This window comes from Drosophila elegans, unplaced genomic scaffold (genome assembly GCF_018152505.1).
Source record: "Drosophila elegans isolate 14027-0461.03 unplaced genomic scaffold, ASM1815250v1 contig_476, whole genome shotgun sequence".
Classification (NCBI taxonomy): Eukaryota; Metazoa; Arthropoda; class Insecta; order Diptera; family Drosophilidae; genus Drosophila; species Drosophila elegans.
The window spans coordinates 26,276,881-26,302,459 of NW_024545863.1; the positions used below are offsets into that span (position 1 = coordinate 26,276,881).

At 36.2% G+C, this 25,579-nt stretch overlaps 1 protein-coding gene across 2 annotated transcripts in view; it reads left to right on the plus strand.

Moving 5' to 3' along the window:
* LOC108145134 (rabankyrin-5) overlaps positions 1-25,579 on the plus strand; it is a 66,061-nt gene that overhangs the window by 20,156 nt on the left and 20,326 nt on the right. The window lies entirely within an intron of this gene.

The following is a 25,579-nucleotide window of genomic DNA, read 5'->3' on the forward strand; positions in this document are numbered from 1 at the left end:
ACCGGAAAATCAAGGTTTGATTTCTGAAGGATTTCATCATTTTAGATTTGTAAACTAGTGTTATTCATTTCCCTCCAGGTTTGTTAAGCAGAGTCATAGGTTTTCAAAATTATTTTTAAGGTGTTCGCATTCTAGCTATATAATTATTTCGCTATTATTGGCAATCATTCCGGCTTCTAAGAATATATTAGACCATATTCAGCTGAAGAAATTGCCCTAATAATCTTTGCCTGGTCAGATATTTTGATATGAGCGGTTTGAGTTGTCTATTTGTTAGTAATATGACCTGGATTGACGTATTTGCTTTGTTGTTCTGAGTTACTCAAGCTGATTTGTTTCTTACAAGTCAATGGAATCATAGCTCATGACAGGAACTGTGGCTCCATGATTCCATGATTCTATACTCAACTCGTATAATATTGTTGACGTTTGCCTAACAAAACCATGTTGATATGGATATATTAGCAAAGAGGAAAAAAAATTGTTTTTGGTATTGCAAACCATTTAGAAATATAACATTGAACATCCCATTTCCCTTTTTTTATGGATTGGAGAAATATAAGAATCTTTCCAAATAGTTGGAAAAACTGATGTTGACGTAAACAATTAAAACAGTTTAAGAATAGGTTGAGGCCCAAAACCTAACCCAGGAGCCCATTCATCGCTAGAGAATGTGTTGGAGCTGTGGGCTCAAAATCCCTAAAGGGAGAACTTTCTATTATGACCTGGGAAGAATTAAAATTTGACAATTAGACAAGAATCTGCAACAAAGGAAGTTTGAACGAAATTGGCGACTAAATCAACACTTTCAAAATCAGTTGACGTGTCAGTTAAGTTTAATCGTACTGATGAAAGCAAAGCGGAGTTTTTTCTAAATATCATGCGAAAAGAAATAAAATAAAATTCTGATCATTAGAGAATTCGGCTTTACACAATTGACTGTTAAAAACAATAAAAGCCTATCGACCAACCACGTATTTAAAAAAAATCATATGTCTCTCCTGTCCTTTTGAGTTTAAGTAAGTTTAGCTTATTAAAATCACATTTACGGAAGCATTTTGATTTATTTTGAAACCCGATAAATCTAATTTGTTGTACTGATAGATTTAAAAGGGCGCGATCTTGCTCTCCCTCGCTACCATCGATGTCTCTGCAGCCAAAGAGCGCTGAATGTGCAATGCAATGACGTAGCTAGCACCGCAATTTCTTAAACAACGGCAACTGTAACAACAACAAAAACTGAAACTGTATCGACTACGAGTTTAACGAAATCATCAGCAACTTTGTAAAAAAAAGCTATCAGTGCAAATATTGATACGTCTGCCGCTGCACTGCCCGAAAAACAAAAGAAAAACAATTTATATGTTAAGCCGGCTGTGCAGACTGGTAGGGATCGCTACGTCCAAATCAAAATGAAGCTGAGCCCCCTAAGTTCTCAACGCAAAATAACCCGAAGTAATGCTAGCCTAGCTGCAATAGAAACGCCAATGAATACAACCCGATTTAAAATCTTGTCAGACGCCTCTGACGAGGAGGCGACCGAATCTACCGAGGTCGAGAAAGGGAAGTCAAAGCCTTCGCCTATTTATATTCGGGAAAAAAGTTCCAATGTCTTGTCAACAAAACAATCGAGCTCATTGGAAAGGATACCTTCTGCATAATACCTCTTTTAAAGGGCAACAAACAATTAACAAAAGTTCAAATGATGTCTGAAGATAATTACAAAGTAATATCGAAATACCTTACCGAGAATAAAAAGAACTGCAAGTCATACTTAAGGGAATAGGATCCGACGTAACGCCTGGAGAGATGGCAAAGGCGCTACAAGAGGTGGGATTTATTGCTAAGACAGTCTTCAATATCCTTAACAGCGAGCAAAAATGACTGAAACCCGAAAAAGTGTGGCAACTGCGGTGGCAAGAACACTGCTTACTAAGGAGGTTGCCCAGTTTATAAGGAGCTGAAAAGTCGCATCCATCAGAGAGGAACTTCTGCCCGCACCCAAAATAAACAGTTGACAGCTTTCAGAACAAACCCTGAAGTCTTCTTCTCGACTGTACTGTGTACATGAAGCAGCCAAAGAACTTTGAGAACGCAACTAGCAAGGGCAAGGTGCTGAGGCTGAAAAGAGCCATATATGGGCTAAAACAAGCAGTGTGCTATAGGAGAATTAATGTGACTTGCATTAACCTCAAGACCGGATATCTACCATTCTGTGATGAAATTGGCTCAACGAAATAAGGACACGCACGGCGAACATGTCTTGATTGTTAAGCATGTGATGCGGTACTTGACACTAGGTTGAGCTATTGCGCTGGAGATTTGCCTTTGCTAGGCTACCTTGATGCCGACCGGGTCGGCGACGTTAGTCACCGACGGTCATAAACAGAATTCATTTTCCTTTTGTTAGGAGGACCCATTTCTTGGAAGTCGGAAAAGCAAGACAGCGTTGCCTTGAGCAGCACGGAGTCCGAATACATAACGCTGTCAGCAGCTGTAAAAGAGGCGCTACTTCTGAGACGTTTAATCATCGAGTTCGGTTGTGGAAGGAAGGATACCTACGATTCTCTACGGGGACAATCTCAGCGCTCAGAATTTAGACAAATAAGTTATTCAGCAAAGCGATGTAGATATGATATGATAGATATGATAGCCGATGTGCTTACTACGAACTTGTTAAAAATGAAACACGAGAAATTGATTAAGTTTATGAACATTATGTAAATGTTGTATTGAGAAATGTAGACATGGTAACATTAAGAAGAGGTGTTGAATTCAATTCCCATTTTATCGACATATGTGTATATGTACAACAGTATCTAAGAAACGTAATAAGAAGAGCGAACTTTGAGAGAACATCAAACAGATAAGTTTCTGTAAGCCAAAACTCCGCGCGGAGTCGCGTTTAAAAATTATATAATAATTTTTAATGGGTTCACTCGGGCAAAAATAATTCTCCCCTCATCAGTTTTTATTTATTTTAAATATTCTTGAATTTTGAATTTATGTTGTAGATTTTTCCAGAGGCGTATTGCATTGATAAAAAGTTGTCTATTTGAACCCATCGACTTAGGTCTTGGGCATATAAAATTATGAGTACTAGTGGATGCTGCAGGGAAGAGCTTTTTGAAGAGATACAATGGCTGCTGTGAAATAACAAGTTTATGCTTATCTAGAAGTTTTCTAGTTAATTGCGATACATGGTCAAGTCAATACCGGCTAAACACATATCTGATTTTAGAGTTTGAGCCTAAAATTAACGTATGAATATCACTAGAATCACAGAGACCCAAAATTTCTACCCCATAAAAAATTGTGGTAATTAGGATTACTTTGGATACTAACATCCTACTATGCAGTGGCAGATGGTCTTTCAACGCAGAGTGCTGACGCATCAAGCCATAGGTTCGTCCAGATGCTTTGAAAATATTCTTACTCCAGCTCAAGGTATGGCTAAAGGTGGTACATAGATTTGTTGCATACTCATCATATATTATAGGCATGTAATTAGTTACTAGACTCTCAATGCATCTTGTGTCCAATGGTCTCTAACTAATTACTATACAATTTGATTTGGATGGATTTATGCTCTAGCCATTGTCTTTCGCCCATTGTCAACTAAACCAATAACATTAGAACTCTTACTAACACAGACATTTAATTGATTAATCGGACTACAAAAATAAACTTGGACGATGCAGACGATGCATATGAATGGAGTTCTCAATCGGACAAGATACTAGGCAAATAATTAACGTATTTAGAAAACAATAAAGGACCTAGGACAGATCCCTAAGGAACTCCCCTAATTAATTCGCTGAAGCTAGACATAGAACATAGAACTATGATATGATGAAAAAAATGTACGCAGTATTTTTAAGCACAGTACAATTTTTGAGCTAAGCACTTAGAATGTAGTTGGTTCACCTAGTCAATTGCAAGTCAATAGTCAAGAAGAGTTAATAATGTTGCAAAATTAAGAGAAAATACCGATATTTAACGATATTTTGTTCGTGCCACTACTACAACAGCTGGTTTCTACATGCAAAGCTGGCGCAATTTTTGATTTTTTTCATATATAACATCTTTATTGTATAAAAACGACTGAAAGCAAGAGCACACGCAGCAAATCCCAACCGCAGTACTGCTGGATCTATGGCAGGAAAAAACTCCCACATATACGGGGATCCTTTTATTAAAAACTGTCGTATTCTTCTTTGAAAATCCATCAAACACCACCATCAGCTCTCCTTCCTTGTTGTAAAATGGCAAATGACTCGATAGCATATTGGGTGCCCTGCTGAGCATTAAAGATTTTTGTAAACTCGCTCAAATTTATGATTTTTAATTAATTTTGTTTGGATTTGCAACAATTCAAAATAAATCAAACCCAAATCAGTTGTTCGTGCCAAACACATGTCGAAATAGCATTAGCTAATTGCTCCAAAGGAATCAGGCACATTTAAAAAGTTCACCAATCAGCTATATACAGCTTCTTTTTTTTTTTCTAAAGCCAGACTGCTTCTGTGAAAGCAATAAATTACGTTCAAGAAAAGTCTGAATTTGTAAATACATAACATTTTCGAGAACTTTGGCTAGAAAGGGTAGAATTGAGATGAGCCCGTTATCTTTATTAGGCTTAATTATCGGGACAATTTTAACTTTCTTCCAGCAGAACCACAAAAAATAACCACAGCCAGATAGCAGAAAACTAGAATTTTCGAATTTTTGTTGATTTAAATTAATTACTGTCTCCGAATCAAAGTGATTTATAATTGTCTGGCTGAACACGCTTAAAATCTTGGTCATTTTCCCTCGTTTTCATGCCAATAGTAATATCGCGTCCCTTCTTGCGATGGCCTTTTATAACAAGTTTGTATCGATATGATATATGTTTAAGCTTGGCGGACAAGTGGCAAGTCTTCAACATTAGATTTTATTTTAAGGATATACTCTAAAACATCACGTTCACTGACGCACACAAAGTTATAACTGTTATCACAGTAGGGTTGATAGGTCAAGTAAATATTAAGTAGCTATACCAATGTACAATTTTTTAAAAAATCAATATATTTTTTTGGCCTAATTTGAAGTTTACAATTTTAAAAAAATTGGACTGTGAAAGCGGAAACTTTAACCGCGTTTATCTCGAAACGACATTTTTAAAAACTGCTGACATCATAACTCGACTACAAGTTGACCGATCGGTTTCAAATTAACACTCAATCATCTTAAATGGGTCCTACCTACAATGAACTACAAACTTTTGGACTGGTTAAAAATTGTTCACTTCGCAGAATTTAAAGACATAATTTTTTAACACAAAAAAACGGATTGTGAATGTTCGATCTTCAAGATAGCGTGTATTTTTTAAGAATTAGTTTATGTTGTTGGCACTTCAGTTTTAGCAAAATGTTAAAACTTTGTCAAACTCTATATTAGAAAATTTGAAGAATGATATGTATCTAATAATATGAGCTGTCAATGACCAAAATCAGTCAAGCAGAACTGCACATAAAAAATAAAATTGGCATAAAAACATGTGAAAAACGTTTTTTGCACTTAAGAAAAATGGTATCATACAAAAAATTTGAGTATCATTTTTGAATCAGGGAGTCGATCTGCACCGGAAAATCAAGGTTTGATTTCTGAAGGATTTCATCATTTTAGATTTGTAAACTAGTGTTATTCATTTCCCTCCAGGTTTGTTAAGCAGAGTCATAGTTTTTCAAAATTATTTTTAAAGTGTTCGCACTCTAGCTAATTTGAAATGTATTCTGTTAAATTTAGTTGTATAGCTCTTCTTCATAATTAAAAATGATGGTCCGGGGTTCCTTAAGAAATATTAAGCCTGTACGACTATTGGCTAGGATAATTATTTCGCTATTATTGGCAATCATTCCGGCTTCTAAGAATATATTAGACCATATTCAGCTGAAGAAATTGCCCTAATAATCTTTGCCTGGTCAGATATTTTGATATGAGCGGTTTGAGTTGTCTATTTGTTAGTAATATGACCTGGATTGACGTATTTGCTTTGTTGTTCTGAGTTACTCAAGCTGATTTGTTTCTTACAAGTCAATGGAATCATAGCTCATGACAGGAACTGTGGCTCCATGATTCCATGATTCTATACTCAACTCGTATAATATTGTTGACGTTTGCCTAACAAAACCATGTTGATATGGATATATTAGCAAAGAGGAAAAAAATTGTTTTTGGTATTGCAAACCATTTAGAAATATAACATTGAACATCCCATTTCCCTTTTTTTATGGATTGGAGAAATATAAGAATCTTTCCAAATAGTTGGAAAAACTGATGTTGACGTAAACAATTGAAACAGTTTAAGAATAGGTTGAGGCCCAAAACCTAACCCAGGAGCCCATTCATCGCTAGAGAATGTGTTGGAGCTGTGGGCTCAAAATCCCTAAAGGGAGAACTTTCTATTATGACCTGGGAAGAATTAAAATTTGACAATTAGACAAGAATCTGCAACAAAGGAAGTTTGAACGAAATTGGCGACTAAATCAACACTTTCAAAATCAGTTGACGTGTCAGTTAAGTTTAATCGTACTGATGAAAGCAAAGCGGAGTTTTTTCTAAATATCATGCGAAAAGAAATAAAATAAAATTCGGATCATTAGAGAATTCGGCTTTACACAATTGACTGTTAAAAACAATAAAAGCCTATCGACCAACCACGTATTTAAAAAAAATCATATGTCTCTCCTGTCCTTTTGAGTTTAAGTAAGTTTAGCTTATTAAAATCACATTTACGGAAGCATTTTGATTTATTTTGAAACCCGATAAATCTAATTTGTTGTACTGATAGATTTAAAAGGGCGCGATCTTGCTCTCCCTCGCTACCATCGATGTCTCTGCAGCCAAAGAGCGCTGAATGTGCAATGCAATGACGTAGCTAGCACCGCAATTTCTTAAACAACGGCAACTGTAACAACAACAAAAACTGAAACTGTATCGACTACGAGTTTAACGAAATCATCAGCAACTTTGTAAAAAAAAGCTATCAGTGCAAATATTGATACGTCTGCCGCTGCACTGCTCGAAAAACAAAAGAAAAACAATTTATATGTTAAGCCGGCTGTGCAGACTGGTAGGGATCGCTACGTCCAAATCAAAATGAAGCTGAGCCCCCTAAGTTCTCAACGCAAAATAACCCGAAGTAATGCTAGCCTAGCTGCAATAGAAACGCCAATGAATACAACCCGATTTAAAATCTTGTCAGACGCCTCTGACGAGGAGGCGACCGAATCTACCGAGGTCGAGAAAGGGAAGTCAAAGCCTTCGCCTATTTATATTCGGGAAAAAAGTTCCAATGTCTTGTCAACAAAACAATCGAGCTCATTGGAAAGGATAACTTCTGCATAATACCTCTTTTAAAGGGCAACAAACAATTAACAAAAGTTCAAATGATGTCTGAAGATAATTACAAAGTAATATCGAAATACCTTACCGAGAATAAAAAGAACTGCAAGTCATACTTAAGGGAATAGGATCCGACGTAACGCCTGGAGAGATGGCAAAGGCGCTACAAGAGGTGGGATTTATTGCTAAGACAGTCTTCAATATCCTTAACAGCGAGCAAAAATGACTGAAACCCGAAAAAGTGTGGCAACTGCGGTGGCAAGAACACTGCTTACTAAGGAGGTTGCCCAGTTTATAAGGAGCTGAAAAGTCGCATCCATCAGAGAGGAACTTCTGCCCGCACCCAAAATAAACAGTTGACAGCTTTCAGAACAAACCCTGAAGTCTTCTTCTCGACTGTACTGTGTACATGAAGCAGCCAAAGAACTTTGAGAACGCAACTAGCAAGGGCAAGGTGCTGAGGCTGAAAAGAGCCATATATGGGCTAAAACAAGCAGTGTGCTATAGGAGAATTAATGTGACTTGCATTAACCTCAAGACCAGATATCTACCATTCTGTGATGAAATTGGCTCAACGAAATAAGGACACGCACGGCGAACATGTCTTGATTGTTAAGCATGTGATGCGGTACTTGACACTAGGTTGAGCTATTGCGCTGGAGATTTGCCTTTGCTAGGCTACCTTGATGCCGACCGGGTCGGCGACGTTAGTCACCGACGGTCATAAACAGAATTCATTTTCCTTTTGTTAGGAGGACCCATTTCTTGGAAGTCGGAAAAGCAAGACAGCGTTGCCTTGAGCAGCACGGAGTCCGAATACATAACGCTGTCAGCAGCTGTAAAAGAGGCGCTACTTCTGAGACGTTTAATCATCGAGTTCGGTTGTGGAAGGAAGGATACCTACGATTCTCTACGGGGACAATCTCAGCGCTCAGAATTTAGACAAATAAGTTATTCAGCAAAGCGATGTAGATATGATATGATAGATATGATAGCCGATGTGCTTACTACGAACTTGTTAAAAATGAAACACGAGAAATTGATTAAGTTTATGAACATTATGTAAATGTTGTATTGAGAAATGTAGACATGGTAACATTAAGAAGAGGTGTTGAATTCAATTCCCATTTTATCGACATATGTGTATATGTACAACAGTATCTAAGAAACGTAATAAGAAGAGCGAACTTTGAGAGAACATCAAACAGATAAGTTTCTGTAAGCCAAAACTCCGCGCGGAGTCGCGTTTAAAAATTATATAATAATTTTTAATGGGTTCACTCGGGCAAAAATAATTCTCCCCTCATCAGTTTTTATTTATTTTAAATATTCTTGAATTTTGAATTTATGTTGTAGATTTTTCCAGAGGCGTATTGCATTGATAAAAAGTTGTCTATTTGAACCCATCGACTTAGGTCTTGGGCATATAAAATTATGAGTACTAGTGGATGCTGCAGGGAAGAGCTTTTTGAAGAGATACAATGGCTGCTGTGAAATAACAAGTTTATGCTTATCTAGAAGTTTTCTAGTTAATTGCGATACATGGTCAAGTCAATACCGGCTAAACACATATCTGATTTTAGAGTTTGAGCCTAAAATTAACGTATGAATATCACTAGAATCACAGAGACCCAAAATTTCTACCCCATAAAAAATTGTGGTAATTAGGATTACTTTGGATACTAACATCCTACTATGCAGTGGCAGATGGTCTTTCAACGCAGAGTGCTGACGCATCAAGCCATAGGTTCGTCCAGATGCTTTGAAAATATTCTTACTCCAGCTCAAGGTATGGCTAAAGGTGGTACATAGATTTGTTGCATACTCATCATATATTATAGGCATGTAATTAGTTACTAGACTCTCAATGCATCTTGTGTCCAATGGTCTCTAACTAATTACTATACAATTTGATTTGGATGGATTTATGCTCTAGCCATTGTCTTTCGCCCATTGTCAACTAAACCAATAACATTAGAACTCTTACTAACACAGACATTTAATTGATTAATCGGACTACAAAAATAAACTTGGACGATGCAGACGATGCATATGAATGGAGTTCTCAATCGGACAAGATACTAGGCAAATAATTAACGTATTTAGAAAACAATAAAGGACCTAGGACAGATCCCTAAGGAACTCCCCTAATTAATTCGCTGAAGCTAGACATAGAACATAGAACTATGATATGATGAAAAAAATGTACGCAGTATTTTTAAGCACAGTACAATTTTTGAGCTAAGCACTTAGAATGTAGTTGGTTCACCTAGTCAATTGCAAGTCAATAGTCAAGAAGAGTTAATAATGTTGCAAAATTAAGAGAAAATACCGATATTTAACGATATTTTGTTCGTGCCACTACTACAACAGCTGGTTTCTACATGCAAAGCTGGCGCAATTTTTGATTTTTTTCATATATAACATCTTTATTGTATAAAAACGACTGAAAGCAAGAGCACACGCAGCAAATCCCAACCGCAGTACTGCTGGATCTATGGCAGGAAAAAACTCCCACATATACGGGGATCCTTTTATTAAAAACTGTCGTATTCTTCTTTGAAAATCCATCAAACACCACCATCAGCTCTCCTTCCTTGTTGTAAAATGGCAAATGACTCGATAGCATATTGGGTGCCCTGCTGAGCATTAAAGATTTTTGTAAACTCGCTCAAATTTATGATTTTTAATTAATTTTGTTTGGATTTGCAACAATTCAAAATAAATCAAACCCAAATCAGTTGTTCGTGCCAAACACATGTCGAAATAGCATTAGCTAATTGCTCCAAAGGAATCAGGCACATTTAAAAAGTTCACCAATCAGCTATATACAGCTTCTTTTTTTTTTTTTCTAAAGCCAGACTGCTTCTGTGAAAGCAATAAATTACGTTCAAGAAAAGTCTGAATTTGTAAATACATAACATTTTCGAGAACTTTGGCTAGAAAGGGTAGAATTGAGATGAGCCCGTTATCTTTATTAGGCTTAATTATCGGGACAATTTTAACTTTCTTCCAGCAGAACCACAAAAAATAACCACAGCCAGATAGCAGAAAACTAGACTCTTCGAATTTTTGTTGATTTAAATTAATTACTGTCTCCGAATCAAAGTGATTTATAATTGTCTGGCTGAACACGCTTAAAATCTTGGTCATTTTCCCTCGTTTTCATGCCAATAGTAATATCGCGTCCCTTCTTGCGATGGCCTTTTATAACAAGTTTGTATCGATATGATATATGTTTAAGCTTGGCGGACAAGTGGCAAGTCTTCAACATTAGATTTTATTTTAAGGATATACTCTAAAACATCACGTTCACTGACGCACACAAAGTTATAACTGTTATCACAGTAGGGTTGATAGGTCAAGTAAATATTAAGTAGCTATACCAATGTACAATTTTTTAAAAAATCAATATATTTTTTTGGCCTAATTTGAAGTTTACAATTTTAAAAAAATTGGACTGTGAAAGCGGAAACTTTAACCGCGTTTATCTCGAAACGACATTTTTAAAAACTGCTGACATCATAACTCGACTACAAGTTGACCGATCGGTTTCAAATTAACACTCAATCATCTTAAATGGGTCCTACCTACAATGAACTACAAACTTTTGGACTGGTTAAAAATTGTTCACTTCGCAGAATTTAAAGACATAATTTTTTAACATAAAAAAACGGATTGTGAATGTTCGATCTTCAAGATAGCGTGTATTTTTTAAGAATTAGTTTATGTTGTTGGCACTTCAGTTTTAGCAAAATGTTAAAACTTTGTCAAACTCTATATTAGAAAATTTGAAGAATGATATGTATCTAATAATATGAGCTGTCAATGACCAAAATCAGTCAAGCAGAACTGCACATAAAAAATAAAATTGGCATAAAAACATGTGAAAAACGTTTTTTGCACTTAAGAAAAATGGTATCATACAAAAAATTTGAGTATCATTTTTGAATCAGGGAGTCGATCTGCACCGGAAAATCAAGGTTTGATTTCTGAAGGATTTCATCATTTTAGATTTGTAAACTAGTGTTATTCATTTCCCTCCAGGTTTGTTAAGCAGAGTCATAGTTTTTCAAAATTATTTTTAAAGTGTTCGCACTCTAGCTAATTTGAAATGTATTCTGTTAAATTTAGTTGTATAGCTCTTCTTCATAATTAAAAATGATGGTCCGGGGTTCCTTAAGAAATATTAAGCCTGTACGACTATTGGCTAGGATAATTATTTCGCTATTATTGGCAATCATTCCGGCTTCTAAGAATATATTAGACCATATTCAGCTGAAGAAATTGCCCTAATAATCTTTGCCTGGTCAGATATTTTGATATGAGCGGTTTGAGTTGTCTATTTGTTAGTAATATGACCTGGATTGACGTATTTGCTTTGTTGTTCTGAGTTACTCAAGCTGATTTGTTTCTTACAAGTCAATGGAATCATAGCTCATGACAGGAACTGTGGCTCCATGATTCCATGATTCTATACTCAACTCGTATAATATTGTTGACGTTTGCCTAACAAAACCATGTTGATATGGATATATTAGCAAAGAGGAAAAAAAATTGTTTTTGGTATTGCAAACCATTTAGAAATATAACATTGAACATCCCATTTCCCTTTTTTTATGGATTGGAGAAATATAAGAATCTTTCCAAATAGTTGGAAAAACTGATGTTGACGTAAACAATTGAAACAGTTTAAGAATAGGTTGAGGCCCAAAACCTAACCCAGGAGCCCATTCATCGCTAGAGAATGTGTTGGAGCTGTGGGCTCAAAATCCCTAAAGGGAGAACTTTCTATTATGACCTGGGAAGAATTAAAATTTGACAATTAGACAAGAATCTGCAACAAAGGAAGTTTGAACGAAATTGGCGACTAAATCAACACTTTCAAAATCAGTTGACGTGTCAGTTAAGTTTAATCGTACTGATGAAAGCAAAGCGGAGTTTTTTCTAAATATCATGCGAAAAGAAATAAAATAAAATTCGGATCATTAGAGAATTCGGCTTTACACAATTGACTGTTAAAAACAATAAAAGCCTATCGACCAACCACGTATTTAAAAAAAATCATATGTCTCTCCTGTCCTTTTGAGTTTAAGTAAGTTTAGCTTATTAAAATCACATTTACGGAAGCATTTTGATTTAGTTTGAAACCCGATAAATCTAATTTGTTGTACTGATAGATTTAAAAGCTCTCCCTCGCTACCATCGATGTCTCTGCAGCCAAAGAGCGCTGAATGTGCAATGCAATGACCCTCGTTCATCAACGTAGCTAGCACCGCAATTTCTTAAACAACGGCAACTGTAACAACAACAAAAACTGAAACTGTATCGACTACGAGTTTAACGAAATCATCAGCAACTTTGTAAAAAAAAGCTATCAGTGCAAATATTGATACGTCTGCCGCTGCACTGCCCGAAAAACAAAAGAAAAACAATTTATATGTTAAGCCGGCTGTGCAGACTGGTAGGGATCGCTACGTCCAAATCAAAATGAAGCTGAGCCCCCTAAGTTCTCAACGCAAAATAACCCGAAGTAATGCTAGCCTAGCTGCAATAGAAACGCCAATGAATACAACCCGATTTAAAATCTTGTCAGACGCCTCTGACGAGGAGGCGACCGAATCTACCGAGGTCGAGAAAGGGAAGTCAAAGCCTTCGCCTATTTATATTCGGGAAAAAAGTTCCAATGTCTTGTCAACAAAACAATCGAGCTCATTGGAAAGGATAACTTCTGCATAATACCTCTTTTAAAGGGCAACAAACAATTAACAAAAGTTCAAATGATGTCTGAAGATAATTACAAAGTAATATCGAAATACCTTACCGAGAATAAAAAGAACTGCAAGTCATACTTAAGGGAATAGGATCCGACGTAACGCCTGGAGAGATGGCAAAGGCGCTACAAGAGGTGGGATTTATTGCTAAGACAGTCTTCAATATCCTTAACAGCGAGCAAAAATGACTGAAACCCGAAAAAGTGTGGCAACTGCGGTGGCAAGAACACTGCTTACTAAGGAGGTTGCCCAGTTTATAAGGAGCTGAAAAGTCGCATCCATCAGAGAGGAACTTCTGCCCGCACCCAAAATAAACAGTTGACAGCTTTCAGAACAAACCCTGAAGTCTTCTTCTCGACTGCAGCCAAATCCTCACTAGGACTAGGAAACCTATTGATTCAAATGCTGGTTTCACAACAATCCAAATAATGACTTCCTTACGGATGTTTACGTGGAACGTTATCGACGTATCTTTCATCTTTCATCTGATCGCTCGCCTGTCCTGTTTATTTTACTCTGACATCCAGGAACATTGGAACAATCGGCTAAATTGACGTCACAGAAAACCAATTGGGTTAAGTACAACAAATACATTACCTCACACGTTGAGCTGAGTTCTCATATCAACACTGGAGTCTGTACTCGTCTCTGCAGCTCGTGTTTAAAAACCTCAAACTACAAATACACAATGCAACCAATATAAGTAAAAGCTACAAATCGAACAGCTCGTCCTCGAAATTTGACGCATACTTCGAGAGTGGAAATTCCACAGATCGCCATCTGCTAGGAAAAGCTTAAGACGTGCCTCACGTCAATTTCAACTCACTAAAGCTTTAAAACAAGAAGAAGCATATGTCCAACACCGATGCGTAGAGCAATTGTCAACATCTAGAATAAAACACTCACTATGAAAAGCTCACCCAACTCTAAGCTCACCGAAAGAAACTGTAATGTCTATTAGAAATTCCACAGGCTGCTGGGTGCGCAGCGATGCAGAAAGAGCCAGCACGTTTGCCAACTACCTTAAAAATGTCTTCCAACCAAATCCTGCCACTAGTGCGTTCTCTTTGCCGACTTAACCATACTATACTTCTAAATGCCAATTGAGCTTCGCCCAAACGAAATCGTTAGCATCATCAAAAATCAGCTGAATTCGAAAACATCCCCGGGTTGCGATCTCATAACTCCCAAAATGATCATTGAGCTCCCATATTGCGCCGTCTGCACTATCACTGAGATTCTCAATGCCATCGCACAACTTGGCCACTCTCCAGCGAGATTGATAAATAATTGATAATAAATGATTTTTATAATAATTACAGCAAAGCCGGGAAAAGACCACACAGTCCTACTTTCATGCTTATCTAAACTCTTTGAAAAATGCGTATTGACTTGGATAAACACATACCTAAGAATCCAGGTGGATCACATCAATTTGGTTTTCGTGAAAAGCACGGAACAATTGAGCAAGTCAACCGGATAACATCAGGAATTCAGAAAGCGTTTGAAAAACGAGAGTACTGTTCTGTCATATTTTTAGATGTCTCTCAAGCATTTGATAGAGTTTGGCTAGAATGTCTATTGTACATGATCAAGACAATGCTCCCATACAACACTCACAAGCTTTTAGAGTCTTACCTCTACGACAGAAAATTTGCTGTGAGGTGCAACACTGCTATAACTGGCGATTTAACTATTGGGGCTGGAGCTCCTTAAGGTAGCGTGCTTGGGCAAACACCATATGTTCTCTACACAGCAGACATCCCGACAAGCACACGACTAACAACATCTACGTTTGCTGATGATACAGCTATTCTTAGCGCTCAAAATGCCGGATGCAAGGAACTGTGTCGATGTTGAAAAATGGCTATCAGATTGGCGAATTAAAGTGAATGAACATAAATTCAAGCACGTTACGTTCACCCAACAGGCAAAACTGCCCGTCGCTCTTGTTAAACAACGCTCAACTCCCGCAAGCAAACGAAGTGACGCATCTAGAAGAACACCTCGACAGAGGTGCCAGCAATAGCAATATTGACATAGTCCAACGAGCTCAGTCGATAATCTTGAGAACTATCACCGGGGCAACGTGGTACGTGGTACATCGTGACTCAAACATTCTACCAGTGAAAGAATTGATCGCAGAACAGAAGGAAAAGTACTTCACCAAGCTATCTTTGCACCCTTATCACTTGGCGAGAGATCTAACAAATTTGAGCAATCAACCACGTCTCCGTCGTAATGTCAGTCGCAGTCGACATCGAACAAGTTCTATACCCAACCGAAAGCGAAGTCGCAATCGAGGTCGAGACAATTTGCTCAGAGCCATGGTGCAACTATGCCGAGGACGATAAATTTTTCAGAGACAAGCGCTAGAATGAGATACCAACCGTTTCCATTCGCACATTTGACAAACGACTGTCAAAAATAACGTCCTCAAAAGAGAGCAGGTCGTGCGTTGAGACCAACCTGTATAGTTGCACCATGCTGTGCATAAGACCATTCACGAACATCTCTAACGCTGTAATTACCCCCTAAAACCACCTATGTAAATACCAGGTTGAGCTTGTCCTTTCTGGGTAAAAAAAAATTGAGCTTGTATTGCCGTGCTCCAATTTATCAATGCCATGGTTTCAATAACTGTCTTGAATGTTCCCGCTTGTTTTTAACCATGGTCTAGATAGCTTCTTAAGTTCTTAATGTGTCTGCGTGTTCAGCACTTAGTCCTTCGCCTATATATGATGCTTCTAGTAGTAGTTTTCGCAAATTACCTTGTTCCGCTGTAAATTGCGATGCAAGTTTAACTTTGATAACTTCAGAAGATTCACCAAATATTGTTGCCCGTCTCTCTTTGTGCTTTATACAAAGTGGAGCTTATCTTTATTTTCGTATATAACGAGTCTTGTTTGTGGTGTTCTAATGTATTTTTATGTACGTTTATATTTTGTCAGGCATTTGTACGATTTTAAAAATGCGTTTCTTCCAATTAATTAGTTATTGTTCTCCAATCCATTGGTAAGTTTTGTCTTTTTAAATACATTTTAAATATTGGGATCCTTTCCATACTTATTTTAGATAGATTATGAATTTATATATACATATATGTATAAGCTTTATAATTTAAAGCATTGAAATATACAGTTTTATACCCGTTACTCGTATAAAAAAAGGGTATATCGTATTGGTTAAAAAGAATGTAACAGGTAGAAGGTAGCGTTTCTGACCATATAAAGTATATATATTCTTGATCAGGATCAATGGCCGAGTCGATCTAGCCATGTTCGTCTGTCTGTCCGTCTGTATGAACGTCGAGATCTTGGAAGCTATAAAAGCTAGAAAATAGGGACTTGGCATGCACCTTGTAGTAGTTAGTACGCAGCGAAAGTTAATTTCAGAACGGAGCCACTCCACTCTAACACACACAAATCGTGAAAGTATTAACAATTCTTACGAAACTAACAACGTTTCTTAACTACTTTGTGAATAGTAGTGAATCGACGTTTAGTAAATATTAATTTACATACCCTGTCAATTATTTTCCATCACAAAACTTTTAGTTTTAACTGTTTGCTGATATTGGATCCGCAAATTGTTAAATTTTTCGGGCACTTTTTGGCTAAATCAAAAAACACTCTAACAGCTGACTTAAAAGGGCATCAAGGGTATTCCGACGAAAAGATACACAATTTTGTTTTAACCTTTCTAATTGTAAAGGAATAAACAAAAAAAAATCGCATTTTGTTGTTTAAGAAAAAAAAATTGGGCTTGGACTTTGGGACCATAGTAATAGAAGTTCAATTTTGATTGCCATCGATAGGAACCAGATCAAGGATCTCTAAGAAGTTTAAAAATACCTATGCAGATGAGTTCCAAAGGCCCAAGCGAATCTTTGCCCACGTTTATCGTTGGTGTACATATTCAAATTCAGTGGTAAGGCCACGTCTCTGTCTGTTTTAACCTACAGCACATTGCTGGCAGAATCCAATGTACCTTTCGATGTTAAGCACCCAATTTTATTGCCCAACAACCATATTGTGGTTAAAACATTATTTACTGACACCAATCGATTCAACCTGCATACACAGTCGAAAACAGTGTGGTTGCCACTCATTCCAACGTGTCGGCATCGATTTTCGAGTTCACTTCAAAATTAGTGGAAGGCGGCATGTCAAGATATATCTCTGCGTTATGCTATGCTTACTGACCAAGGCTTGTCACTTGGAATTGGTGTCCGATCTAAGCACCAACGCTTATTAAACAATTATTTACTAGACGAGGACTTAGCAGCGATGTGTTCTTTGAAAATGTTACGAACCTGGTCGGAGCGGACAATGAACTGCAGAGGCTAACAGTCGAACTATGGGAGGATAACTCGCAGAAGACAATATTGGATTGTTATGGCCGTCAAGGAATTAGATTCCAATTTATTCCATCACGATCCCACAATTTTGGAGAACTCTGGGAAAGTGCTGTTTAGGTTTGCTTTAAACCTCGAGGAACTAGTCACATTTATTGATGCATTCGAGGCCGCTCTCGCACTGTCGACGGATGCAAACGATTTTGACGCCGGGACATTTCTTTGTCGGCTGACTCTTAGCGCATTTCCGGAGCCATTTGACGAGAATATTTTAAAACTATCGTTGTCTAACCGATATAATCGAGCTCTCGCAGTTCATTACGCGTTTTGGCGACGGTGGTCGGACGAGTACATGACTCTGTTTTAAGTACGGGCCAAATGGAAAACCAGCAGGATGACACTCCATTCGGAAAACGGACTCTGGGCCGAGTGCACTCATTCGAGTGATCAGCATCAAATCGAGGACGGGAGTATTAAAGCGCAACATTCAGAAGCTTTGCCTCCTTCTGGTGGAGTAAAGGATGTTTGACGATCTTATTGGAAGGAGCATCCAAGGCGGGGAGCCAATAAGCTAGACTCATTCGAATTCCAACGACCAACTATAAACTTTGTAAGCTAGATTATTTACCCACATTTCACAACACTATTATAATGGCATCGAGTACTTTTGCATCGATAACGATTATCAGCGATATGAGCTTGGCTAACCAAGCACGAAAATAAAAACTTTCTCTTGAATTCTAAACGGCTCGATCCTTTTATTTGGTGCTCGAAAGGAGCAATCTAAGTAGCCGCAGGATCAGCGAAAGCAGTGGAAAAATAAATTATTAAACTATAATAACAAACACAAGAAGAAGACCAATACTTCCAGAAATTACATTTTTCTAAAATTTTTTAATTTATTAATTAATTTAATAATTTATGAAAATCGTATACAGTGGATTACAAAATTTTTCAGTCAAACACTACAAAACTTGTACAACCTATTAAAACTGAACTAACCCGGTTATCAAACAAAGTTAGTTCCAGGATAATTCTGTAATGTTCAAAATTTTTTTTTATAATTCAAAGAATTTTTTTTTACAGATAACGTACAAGGCACAGCTTTTTTCAACAAAGTGTCAAATTCAAGATATAAATAAAGTTTATGGACATTCAAAAAATTGAAATATATATAGATTATATGGTACCTTACTCCTTTATCAAAATCGTTTTTGTGTGATTTTGGTTGAAAATCTTATAATTTTAATTGTATTTCGTAATCATAATTTTACATTTCGTGTATCGGTTATTTGTGGAGACTGTTCTGGTGAAATCATAACATGGGGAAAAAGCATGCACGTGCTGTTCCTTTTTACTTTGACCTAATCAAAAATTCTATCGGGGTAAGAAGGTTTTAGTTAAAAGATCGAAGGCAAAACCAGCACCTGATGTACATGCAAAACATTACGTTCCCCTTATTAATTAAAAAATTCTTTCAAATACTTTGAATAAATACAAAATAATTTTAAACATTTGAGAATATTCCCGAATTTGAATTGGTTTGGTAACACTAGTTTACAAATATATATCGACAAAATCCTCTAGTTAAGGTTAATAGCTCATTAGCTTTGATAATGTTCCATCAATAAGATAAAGCGATACAAATATATTTATGTATATTTATATCTTGTTTTAGATTTAATTATAAGGCAAAAACCAAGATATCGCCTTTATTAACCAATTACTTTCGAAGTTATAAACCAAAAACTGAAAAAAGGCACTGACAAAAGTGAGCATACGTTTCGTTAGACAGCTGCTTCTGGTATTCCTTTTAGCTTATAAATAACGGAAAGGTACCGTTTTTTTTTTGAATTATGCTTAACGCGGTATTTGGCTCTGTTTTATTATTTGGAACACGCTACAATCGTGAAATTGTGCGGAAATTGGTTATAAAACACAGAAAAGGAAAAAAAAGGAAATTGCTAAGTTGTTAAGTTTAAGCAAAGGGACGATGCAAGCAATGTATAAAAGCATCGAAAAATCGAGCTCATTCGAGAGAAAGCCGCGCAGTGTCCGTTCAAAAATGCTTTCTCGAAGGGACATCTCCTTCATCATAATTTGGTCCAGGAACTAGCGGACAGATCCAAAATTTATGTGCACCCACGCACAATAACAAGGGCTCTAAACAATGAAAAATTCCGCAGCAGGACTCCTCGCAAGAAACCTCTCATAAGTGAGAAAAATCGTGCCCTTCGATTGGAGTTCGCAAAAGAGCATTTAAACAAGGATTAAGAGTTCTGAAAAAACTTTTTGTTTACTGATAAGTCCAAATACAACGTCTTTGGATAAGATGGCAGAGCCAAGGTTTGGAGAAAACCCAACACTGCAATGGATCCCAAGCACCTAATTGCAACATGGCGGTGGGAGTGTCATGGTTTGGGGAGCAGTTGCAGCTTCGGGAATAGGAAACTTGGTCTTCATTGAGGTTAACATGATTGTTTCGATAAACTTCAAGAGTGTCAAAAAAAAAACAGATCGAATGTTCACTTTTGTAAGTTTTTTGCTGTTAATTTCGAAAGTTATTGTTAAATAAAGATGATATTTTGGTTTTAGTTATATATTTTTTTTTTAAAAGAAAGACTGCATCATTACTTTCACTGTAAACGCTATAGAGCTGGTTAAACTAAAAAAAACGAGTCGTTTGTGGACTTTGTACTTTAAAAGGAAACCTATCCCTATAATATGCAATAGAAGAACGTTCTACTTGTAGTTAAATAGGCTATCGATGATCCAAGTTGATTAAGCAGAACTGGGCATAAAAAGTAAAATAAATAAAATGAAAACAAATGAAAAACCGTATTGACACTTTAAAAAAAAAATGGTTGTATACAAAAAGTTTTGAGTGTCTAGATTTAATATCTGGAGGAATTTGGGGATTTAAATTTGTAAGACAGTGTAACCGGTTAAAACAAGCTGTAAGGCACTGTATGTTTATTTATTTTTTCTTATTGTTGGTGTACTTGTATCCCTGACCTCTAAACTTTCTTAAAAAGTCTGGACTTGAACCAAGGAGGCTTGTGAGAAACTTCGGGTGAAGGAAATAAAGGAACAAAAATATCGGAAGCCGAAGCGAGTTCAATTTCCGGACCTGACAATAATGGAACCGTTGCGTCGAAAATACCCTCAAGTGTAGGGTGATAGGCGTATTTCGCAGTCAGGCACAGAGGAATTAAGCCACGTTTCAGTAAAAACAACCACATTCACATCAAAAGAGACACTATTGACATGCAGTTTACTGAGTTTTCCCAATAATCTACGAACATTCTAAAAGTGCAGGGAAAATTAATCGATTAGTTTTTTTGAGCCTTGGTTGAGGAAATAAATTCTTTACGTACTCGTGAGCAATGGTTCCGGCCAGATCGAAATATCAAGGACCCTATCTAAAACGAAGATATCTCACGTCTTTGCTTAAATCCGAACTTAGAGACAGCAAATTTGGTAACAAAAAAATTTAGTTTGTTGCTCAAGTGGGTCTGAACATAATTTTCAGAAGTCCCTATGTTCAAGCGGGAGACAAAAATTAGCCTTTTAAGTACAACGCCAACTATTAGCGCCGATTTCCTGGGCGCAACTCCAAATATTGCTGACAATATTTCCAGTCGGTAATGATTAATGCTGCATCCCGCCTCTCGCCTCCAACTTCCGTCAAGGAGAAAGGGGAGGAACTACGTTGGATTTGAACAGTTCTTTGTCTGCGTCGACGGGGAGAGAGGCTTGATTGAACGCCATTACAGCTGAGCTGCCTGCAGCTCAAACACGTCCAGTTAAGACTTACCCGTTGGTTTAGCTTGCCAACGATTTGGACACTTGTGCGCCCCAACTAAACACAGCTAGGATGTGCCACATTATTGCAAATCCAACAACAAACCAAAGGTTGACGGAAAGTTGTTTTTTGTTGTGAGCGCAGGAAGCATCACAAAATGAACTAATCATAAAAATTAGATAAAATCGGTATAAAAAATATATTCGCAGCGGAGAACCAATCAAAACAAAAAGCGAATATCGCAGCTAAAAGCTTTTTGTCAAAGCTTGACATCGGTAATATGATTGCGTGTGATTCTTTAGCAGTAAACGTTTGGAGAGCAATTGCACCAACAACAACAGCACGATGCACTAGAAGAGGTGAAACGCAACGCAAGAACGGGGCAGTAAAGCGATGTTGATTGCGTAATAAAAAGTCACTCTATTTAAAACGATCAAGTTTTTTTTATCGACAAAGATCACAGAATCACAAACAGTTTGCCAACAAAACTTGGTGAAAGTAAATAGATTTTTTACAGAGAAATCTTTGTTTAAAGTTGGACCGATTCGACTCGAAACGTTTTCCGATTTGAATAAAATTAAAAGCGTTATTCAGAATAGTTAGCGTTAGTATTAAACCATTACTATGTTCAAAATAATTGAAAAAAAGTAGACTTAACTCTTTGCAGAGGGTATTATAATTTCAGTCAGAAGTTTGCAACGCAGTGAAGGAGACATCTCCGACCCCATAAAGTTTATATATTCTTGATCAGCATCACTAGGAGAGTCGCTTTAGCCATGTCCGTCTGCCTGTTACCACGCAAACTAGTCTCTCAGTTTTAAAGCTATGAAACTTTCCCAAAAGTTGAATTCCTTTTGCAGGTAGTATATAAGTCGGAACGAGCGTGATCGGACGACTGTACCATATAGTTCCCATAGGAACAATCGGAAAAATAAATAAAAAAAAATTATAACTTTATAGTTTATTTTATTTTTAGTTCTTCAAAAAATGGCACAACTTAATTATTTCAGAATTACGATTGTAATTTTATTAAAATCGGTCAACTATAACATAAAACTCCCATTAGAACAATTTAAATATTAAAAATTTTTTTTTTTGTTTCAAAAATTTTTTTTGCACATTTTAATGGTTTAATAATTCAAAATTACGCTTTTAATTTTATTAAAATCAGAAAACGATATTATATAGCTGCCATAGGAACGATCGAATAATTGAGCTAAGAATCATCATAACTTTAAAATCTTTCAATATATACGTTTATAAATCGATGTTTAGATGTGAGGGTTAGGTTAGGTAAGATAGACCTAACCTAACCCTCACATCTAATAAAGAACCCTCACATCTAGTAAAGAATATTTAATTTTTATAATAGCTGCAAGGGTATATAAACTTCGGCTTGCCTTAGTTAGCTTTTTTTCTTTTTATACCCTTGCAGAGGGTATTATAATTTCAGTCAGAAGTTTGCAACGCAGTGAAGGAGACATCGCCGACCTTATAAAGTACATATATTCTTGATCAGCATCACTAGGCGAGTCGATCTAGCCATGTCCGTCTGTCCGTCCGTTTCTACGCAAACTAGTCTCTCAGTATTAAAGCTATCTGTATGAAACTTTCCCAAAAGTTGTCTTTCTATTGCAGGTAGTATATAAGTCGGAACGAGCCGGATCGGACGACTATAGCATATAGCTCCCATAGTAACAATCGAAAAAATAAATAAAAAAAAATTATAACTTTGCTGTTTTTTAATTTTTTTTTATTTCTTCGACATATAGTAATGGTTAACTATTTCAGAATTACGGTTTAAATTTCATCAAAATCGGCCGACTATATTACATAGCTCCCATAGAAATAATAAAAATATATAAAATAACTATCTAATAATTGAGCTGCAAATCATCATAGCTTCAATGTTTTTCAACATATACGCAAGTAAATCATAATTTTAATGTTTTCAAAATGATTTAATTCTTGAAATAGCTGCAAGGCTATATGAACTTCGGCTTGCCGAAGTTTGCTTTCTTTCTTGTTTTTTTTTTAAATCGTAACTATAAAATTGTAAAGATATATTATATCGTTTTGCGATATGAACAAACTTAAGAGCGTAATTTTAAACTATTAAAGCAGTACTAAATCCAAATATAAATTTCGCCATTATCTATCTTCCGAAGAAAAATCAATTTTGGGCCCACAATCAAAAAAAACGGCTTGACTACATAATTGCCATATTTTGGTTTAAATTGCATATTATGGTTTAAAATACCGTTTTTGGTACTTTACTTCATTATTAATGCTAAAATCTGTTTTAAAGCTTTAAAACTCCATAAAAACTTTTTTTCTTTAAAATTCCTTTAAAGTTACTGGTACAGTTAATGACAAATTATTTAAAAAATGATGTGATAAAACCTTTCACAGCAACGAAAATACAAAGAAAAAATCTACTCGTTTTAAAATTACCTTCAGGAGGGCAGTAGACAGCACCAAACGAAATTCTACCAAACCCTGTAACCAAATTCATGATATTGTGGCAGTCAGGTGGTAGTCGAGGGAGGACTTAACTACAACGGCAGTGCCACCACTATGCCGCTCATCAGGGTGGTTGGCAGAGTGTCCACCATACCCATAAATACGCAAATAAGAAACGGCTGGTAAAATATGCCTCCGAAATAAGTAGAATTTCAATGTTGCCTTCCTGGACGAGGTGCTCAACATCCAGAGCTTTGCAAAAGCAGTTGGCATTCCAAATTACGCTATTTATCCCGTAAAAAGTCGTAGCAATGCGTTGTCCCCAAAGGAGTGGCGGCTTATACATCACATTTGCAACGTCGTCGTCATCACTGACATCATTGAAGCGTACCAACAGTTTGTTAATTGCAGCCGCGTGTTGCACCTGCCTCTTGCTGCTTCCTTGATTTATTAAAAAATTCCAGAAGCCTGTCCTGGCAGGTTTTTCAATGAGGTTTTTTTTAGCAGTTTAAAGGTTTGTCTGGTTTAGTGGGCGCATTCAATTTTGGTGTGAATCATACGCTGGTAGGGTCTGACAGCCCTTGGCACATTCAAGACTGATGATCAGTAGGTGGAGGATTTAGTGACGGCTTCTTTGACAACTTCGTCTGAATTTACCGGTTATCGGATGATGGCCAAATCCTTTAGTCACACGATGGTCAAAATTGGTATTACACATAACTCGAATAGTATAGAAAATATTTTCTAAAAATGTTCTACCTAACCCTTAAATTCAACATCCCTTAAAAATATAAATGTGTTCTGTAATATAGAAACGTTTGGTAATATAAAAAACACATTATCTAAAATATGTTTTCTATAAAATTTAAATCAATTTCAAACATTTTTTTCTCTAATACTAAAATATAACTTACCATACAAAATATAATGTTTTCTACAAATTTTAAATATTTCCTTATTGCCTATTTAATATTAGAAACAAGTAAAACAAGAAACATTTTTGCAAAGACAAAATGCTTCCTACAATACCTAAATAAGAAACGTAAAAAATAATGTTTTACAAACTTTTAAAATTAAAATAAATTTCCATTTAAACTGATGGTTAACTTTTTTTTACGTTTTCTTTTTTTATGTTATTTTTGCCGTAAATTTTAGAATGAAAACGAGATTAGTAAATTTACCCAAATGTATGGTGCAGTGCCATTGAAGACAAAAATGGGGCGAATTTATTGCTTTTAGGTTTCGCTGTAATATAAATCATTAGCAGTGACTGGTACTAGTCAATTCAAAAAGTGTTAACCATTAGCAGTGACTGGTACTAGTCAACTTAAAAAGTATTAACCAATATGTAACAGATAATTTGTTAGCTCCACCATCTTCCATTTAACGTTGGACCAGATATAATTATTAAAAAATTGTAATATCCCCCCTATGAATGTAGATATATTTTAGAATTCCCGACATTTTCCATAAAGTAGTTTTGCAAAATAATAGTAATATTAATAAACAAGCAAAATCCTTAGAAACTAAGTAAAATAAAAAATATTTTTAAAATTTTTTGTCGTAGAACTGGTATATAAACACTACAAAAGACCATACCACAATCGATAGTGAAACAAGCACTCACGTTTTCGATCGTTTTGGTTGTTTTAAGTCTTATGGTAGAAGGTACAAATAAGAAACATCGTAAGTAAGATATAACTTTTAAATTTAAAAAAACCCGCTGAGTTGCAAAGATTCCCGCGGCAATAGCAATTTTTTTTTACTGATCCTCCCAATAGATCTGTATTT